Here is a 7,556-nt window from a genome sequence, read left to right on the forward strand (position 1 = left end):
TGATACACGCATGGGACTGCCTTGGTGTCATCGTAGGGGAACGATGTTGGGATCATTATTACCATTTGAACAATAGGATTTGCTGAGAGAGTTAACTGGGAGAAGTTGTACGGAATTTGTAGTGATGGAACTTCATCGTATAGTATCTCAAGAGTGGACATGCCTTTGAGTGTAGAGAGACGGTATATTAAAAGAATTCCTTGATTTATTAGGTCTTGAATGGTTATCTTCAAACTTTCACACTGTTGCGGGTCAACTAAATAAAATTCCCTCGGTGGGGAGCTCCTCGTTATTAAAACCCAAGCTTAAATGAATGGTTATGTTTATTAACCACTCCTTCAAACAGGCATACTGAAATCTCTTACGGTACATGGGCCCTCTTCAAGAATTTCACCAAGGAATCCCTATGTACTTCTGAGCACATCAACAAAGAGAACATCCAAATTTTTGATGGTGCTCAGTTGAGTTGTTCAACTACTCGAAAATCGCTTCTTTTGATGATGCGCAAAAACTCATCTACCTCATTGGTAGGCGAGGAGTCTTGCCTTTGCTGAGTATTGTCAACTTTCTTGCCCTTGTCTAAGGTTGAAGTATTTATAGTACCAATCGGAGGAGGTGCATGCGTAAAGATCCTTCCACTTCTTGTGACCTTGCCAGTTTCGGCGATGCTGAGTATCAGGTCATTGGTCTTTATATGCTCTTCTTGATTTTTCTGGCCATCGATGAAGACGGAAGAGTGATACACGCATGGGACCGCCTTGGTGTCATCGTAGGGGAACGGTGTTGGGATCGTTATTACCATTTGAACAATAGGATTTGTTGAGAGAGTTAACTGGGAGAAGCTGTACGGAATTTGTAGTGATGGAACTTCATCATATAGTATCTCGAGAGTGGACATGACTTTGAGTGTAGAGGGTCGGTCTATTAAAAGAATTCCTTGATTTATTAGGTCTTGAATGGTTGTCTTCAAACTTTCACACTGTTGCGGGTCAACTAAACAATATTCACAAGTTGTCGCACAAATTGGAAATGCATCATTCTTTATTAAGAAATTCTTAATTTCAATAAGAGTAGTCTTTAATTCACCAACATAGGTTGTCAATTTTCGGTCGTTATCCAATTCTACCATGTTTACATTTGTATGGTTGTGAGGAGGCATGGGGTTGTTGTTTACATTCAGGCCATTGGGCGTGAACGTAATTGCCTTTGAGTCAATCAGATCTTGTACATTGTACTTTAGAGCTTTGTAATTTTTAATAAATTTCCCAGGAGGGCCTGAGTTGAACTCACAACGGGAATTTGCATCATATCCAGGAGGAAGAACTCCTAGAGGGGGTCCCAACTCCCTTAGTTGTACAAGTGATCCTCTTAATCAGTATGGTAGAATATGACTGTACGACATAGGAACTGGGTCAAACCTTCTTTCAGCTCTCCTTTGCCTTTGTTGTTGCTGTTGATATTGTGGTTGTGGTAGGTGCTGTTGTGGTTGATGACGTTGTTGATGTTGTTGTTGTTGATGACGTTGTTGTTGCTTTTGCTGAATAGGAACTGTAAACAATTGTTGTTGAGTTTGTTGGACGGGGGCCACAGTGGCCACTTATTGATATGGAACTTGATATGTTGGAGTCCTTGTTCTGATGATTGCAGTTGCGTTAGTCTCACGTTCTCTTTTCTTTCCATATGGGATGAAGGGTTTCTTTTCCACGCCATACGTACCTACGGGATTCTGAATTTTGCCCATTTTGATCATGTTCTCAATCCTTTCACCGAATAAGTCCAAATCAAAAAAGCCATAGGATGTACTCCCTACCATCCTATCAAGGTATGTACCTTGTAAGTTGCCCATGAACATGTATATTAATTCCCTCTCTAACAATAGAGGTTATACTTTGGCTGCAAGCCCCCTCCACCTCTGGGCGTACTCTTTGAATGTTTCCTCATACCTTTGCGTCAGATTCTGCAACTGTGTACGGTTTGGTGCCATATCAGTATTTTACTGATAATCTTTGAGGAGTGCCTTGGCCATCACTCCGCAAGTACAGATATGGGTCCCCTCAAGCTGTATGTACCATTCTAACGTCACTCCACATAGTGAATCTTGGAAAAAGTGCATCAGGAGTTGGTCATCATCAGAGTAGGCGGCCATTTTCCTACAATAGGACCAAATGTGCATCCTCAAATCGTTGGCGCCCTTATACTTCTCAAAGTCAGGGACTTTGAATTTGGCCAGGATAACCATGCCAGACACTAAGCACATTTCAACTGCATCAAAACCTAATCCATCAGTACTCTCCATCGCCTTTATCTTTTCTTCAATGGCCCTTACCTTCTTCTCTACTTTGTTGGTAGTGGGACCAAAAGCTTCATATAGAGAGGCAACCCTAGGGCTGAAGAAAGCATCTTAGTGGTCGTCCACTTCGATGACAGAGGGATTAAGTGTAGCAGAATGGCCACTACCGGGTGCACCGATATGGACTACAGGGTCGACTTGAGGAGGAACCGGGGTCTCCAATACTGGAGGAATAGGAGGATCCATAATGTGAGCATGTTGACTCATGTCTTCTTGCATCTTTTTCATAATCTCTTGGCTCCTAGTGACCGCTTGTATCGTCTCCATTAATTTCCCCATCTGGGACCTCACTTGGGATACTTCCTATTGGAGTGATGCTTGGTTTTGCTGGAGTTGTTCCATGACGACTTGTTGGTGTCTTCGCATATTGTACCGGAAAGTCAGCTTTAAAGTGTTGTTTTATGATTAGAAGAAAAGGGTGGACGAATGAGTTCTTGTTTTTATGTTTTTTGAAAGATGCAAATTATGCATGGATGTTTATTATTATTTATGCAATGCTCTTTAGTTATTCATGTTTGTATTATTACAAGAAATACTTAACGATTTACGTTTGCAATCAAAGATAAAGGAAAGCACACTAGAGTGAATCACAAAAGCTTTATTCATCCTTTGAAGGGAAATCATACATGTTACAAATACATGGAAAAATGGTTGAGACAAATAAACTAACTAGATGTCAACCCTAAAAGTGACCCCTTGAGACTTGCGGAGAGCCTCAATGTCGAAGATGAGTTCAACCATCGTCTTCTTGAAAAATTTAATGAAATGGTAGACCTCTTTAGGGGTGTTATCTGGGAACATGATTAAATCAACTTCCTTTAACTTGTCGAGAAAGTCTTGGAAAGCGTAATTTGTTAGCATCACCATGTTAGCGTATTTGTCCCTCCACTTGTTGTAAAGGGTTTGGAGGTTGTCGATGATTTTATCCCTTTGAGCAATAGAAGCTTCGACTCCATGGAATCGCTCCTCCCAATATATGTGTTGGCTTTGAAATTTTATGTATGCTTGGTCATAGATTCCAATCTTCAGATTTTTGATTTGCTCGCAAGCTCGTCCAAGGTTGAACTGCTCGTGCAAAAAGCTTCGGTAAACCTTCTGCCTTTCTAGTTGTTCCTTAGCCAAGAGGTCCTTACACTCCTTTAGAGTGGTCATAAGCTCAAGTATTTGAGCGTCTTAATCCTCCCTAGCTTCTTTTTTCATAGCATTAGACCTCTCAACGATCTTCTCAAGGACCTTGGGAGTTCGGTACGCTTGATCCAACTTGTCATTCCGGAAGTCTAGCTCAAAATTAGCTCCCTATAAAGCTCCACCAACCTAAACTTTATAGCCCTCGACTACTCAAACTCTCTTCTTGCTATCCTCAAACTTCTCACAAACATGCTTACCTTTTTCTTCCAAGGCGTGGTTACATTCCTTGGCACGGTTGAGTTGGATTCGTAACTGAGTTTTTTTTTCTAACTCAAGCTCTTTGATTTGGTTGGTAAGCTTGTCCATGTCCTCTTGCAGGATAGGCTCCGACTTGGGCATCAATGGGAATGAAGAAGGGTCAAACAGAAACGACATCTTGATAACCCTAGCCCTCTCTTTTACCCACACAAAGCAGGGTTCCTTGGCTAGGATGTTCTTCTTACCCAATTCTTGGTCAAGACGGACTATGTTTGTACAAGCTTTTCGCACTCTCTTCACGTTTGAATCGAGCGGATCTACAATATTAATGAGGAAAGGAATGAAGTTTCTCTCGTTCGGGAACCCTCCATATCTTGTAATGACATCCTTTGTATCCCATTCTCTATTGTACCATAGAATTGAACTAGCGGAGAGAGATGCAAACTTTTGAGGCCATGTCATATTTCTTTGAGGAAAAGGTCCATGTTGAGGCATGCGAGCCCTCATCCATAGATGCAATAGGGGATCACAACAGAGGAAGGTACCTCCTTTACTCTCATGCCTTGTATGGAAGGTATGATAGAAGTCGGCAAGCAGAAATGACACCGGGTTCTTTGTTAGAAAGACTTCAACTGTCAAGTGGTCCATAAACATGTCTACATTTGGAAATAGAACAATTCCATGAATAAAAAGTTCTAAGGTTGCTCTACAGAGGTCAGGCCTTTCTTCCTTTAACACCTCCTAAGCATGGGCTTTGAGGAACTTTTGAGTCAAACCGTTGACAAAACCTTTAGTGCCCCAATTTGCCACTAGCTTGTTGGCATTGATACCCAAGATGATTGAGAGCTCGGTAAAGTATAAACCTTCTTCCAACTTAGGAAAGGAGCTGTATTCTTTTATTGATTGGTTGAGAATTCTCTCAAGGTCTTTGAAGGTTGGAGAGGTTTAGAGATTGGGGAAAGTGAAACATCTCAAAGGGACGTCATAGTATTGGGCTATTATAGTGATAGCACCATAGTCAACTTTCTCAATTAGAAGATCTATGATGTTTCCAAAATTGGCTCTAAATTTGTTGTCCTTGAGGGATATTACTTTTGAGCAGAGGACCTTCAATGAGCTGGTGTCGGGACTTTTGAATCTGAAGGTAGAAGTGCTTTTCCTTGTTGAGGAATCCATGATTGTGTCGATGAAAGGTCTTGTAATTTTGCATTTTAACGAACAAAATTCTTAAGAGCTTTGCTTATTGGTTTGATGATGAATGAGTGTATGTATGAATGAATGATTTTTTTTTATTAATTTCCACAGAGCTTAGGCACGGGTTCAAAGTTTTGGACCATCGCGAGAAAGTGTGAGGTTTAATGAATGCTTTGTAAACCAAGGTTCTCACTTTGCATGATCTAGGGCTTTTGAGAATTTGGGTGTAAGACATTGCCCCTAGAGTCATGGACTTCCTTGGCTGTCAACCGCTTATGTAAATTTACTTGCCAGACGACTTCTCCATAAAGATCATCTACTCCAACTGAGATCTTCGTATAGACCCCTACGAGGAAGGCACCTCGGGGACCTATTCTACGCGACCATCGATCTAGGATAACAACAGTTAAATGTTCTAAAAGGAGTCTTAGGGTCACAGACTCTAGTAAAGGAAAGGATGCTTACGCTAAAAGCACGACGGTCATCAATCCCCTTAAGAGAATCTACCACTAAGTGAGGTTCTCGTATGACCCTTACGAGGAAGGCACCTCGGAGACCAATACTACTGAACCTCTCCTATCTCAATCAAGCTCTCAGACTCAGGTGGAGAGTCTTTCATGCAAGGTTTTCTTTGCAATAATTATTTCCTCCAAATTTTCTTCATCACGGAAACAAGGTTTCAGACCAACAAACAAAGAAAGAAAATATATACAGGTTAGCAATAAAAGCAATATATACAGAAAAAGATAAAAGGAATAAATCCCCACACATACCTTGTGCCTACGTATCACTCATCGAGGATAAGGAATCAGATATCCATAGTTCAGAGTAAAAAATGTTGTGTGTTTGATTGATTTTACCTTTGAGAAAAGGGCTTTAGGAGGGGTTCCCTATGGCACAAAAAGTAGGTTTGATGGGTTGTGTTGATTTTACCTTGAACAAGGGTTTATGAAAAGAATGTTTGCGATTAGATTGCACTAAAGTCTAAGGGTGGAGGTGAATATTCTAGACAAGAAGCCAAGTGTTTTGCATCTAAAATAATCAGAGTGAGGGTAGGAAGGCTCCATTCTCACTCATTCTCCACCACTTAAGGCTCATGGCATACAATACTAATTGTAGTTATTAATTGTTTTGAATTTGATTGATAAAATGCTGTTTCATGTTTGAATAAGGGTTTATTTATTTGATTGAGAAATTTGGCTTATGCAACATGAATGCAAAGTAACAAACAAGAAAATAAAAGGTCTCATTGTAGGGTAGCCCAAGAGAAAACCTTGTGTGTTCAAAAAGTGACGTAAGCTAAACAAAGGATAATGGTCTTACAAACATGTCTCCCTATGGTGGTGCCATGATTCCATTCTTACAACAGGTATATAAGTACAGATGAAACCCAAAGTTAAACCAAGTATCACAGAGAGAAGGAAAAGGCCTCTAAGCAAAGGTCCTAGGATGAGATCCTATAATTCCAAGTTGATTGAGTGAAGTGGATTATTTTTGGTCTTATAATTTTATCATGTTTTTGTTATTTTTAAATGTATGATGACAATAAAGTAAAGACAAATAATAAACATGCATAATGAGTCTGTACAATGGTAATGATAATGAGTACTTAAATATAAATGACATAAAAGTAAATAGCAATGAATATAACAATGATAATAACAATAACAAAAGGTTAGTTGTAATCAAAAGTTAGTAGAGTTAATTTAAGATTATGAACAATGTACCAACACTTGAGGATTATCTATCCTTAGGTCAGTAGATTCAAAATATGACACATCAGGGGATAACTTATCACCGATGTAAAGTATGGTAGATGATAATTGGATCAACTTACCATAAATTTGTAACAATGAAATTTATTCAACCCCAAGTCCATCTATCAATAGATTTCCAAAAGGAAGACTATGCAAAACTCAATGTTGAAAGCTTAATGATTGATTAAGTTGTTAGGTTAGTAAGTTATAAGGACAAGGTATAATATTAACAAGGTAATAAGAGTTAGTGTATGATATAAACAAGTAAGTATAATGTTAGTTGGTTAGTATAAACCAAATATAACAATGTATCAGATGAATCGACAAGTTAACAAGTACAAGTAAGACTTCATCCATAAGTCAAATGACCCAAGTTATTTGAAATAGAGGCAACATATCCATGCTTCAAAGTACCATGGATGAATACTTGATCATCCAATGGTAAGTTTGAAGTATGGAAGGTTTAATCAACCCTAAACCAAACAAATCATGACCTAGGTGGATTTCATTAGTTCATAAGTTCTAGACTCCATAATTCCCTCAAAAAATATCCAAATGACTTGAAATAAAATAAAATCAAATACTAGAGGCAAAAATAATGGGGGTCTATGTTGGACACGTTTTCAGAATACATAAAATAAGTGACTAAAAAATAAAAATAAAAAGGAAATAAATGGTGAAATAAAATAAATAAAATGAAACAAGTAAAAAAAGAAAAAGGGATTTGCACACCCCGGGGATGAACCCCTGGGGTCATAGGGGGATCAACCCCCTCTCCCAATGGGCCAAAGGCTCGGTGGTGTTAACAAACACGCCGAAGAAATAAAATAATAAAACAACAATTATAAATGGATGCGCACGAGAATCAA

The sequence above is a fragment of the Lathyrus oleraceus genome, chromosome 4 (genome assembly GCF_024323335.1).
Source record: "Lathyrus oleraceus cultivar Zhongwan6 chromosome 4, CAAS_Psat_ZW6_1.0, whole genome shotgun sequence".
Lineage (NCBI taxonomy): Eukaryota > Viridiplantae > Streptophyta > Magnoliopsida > Fabales > Fabaceae > Lathyrus > Lathyrus oleraceus.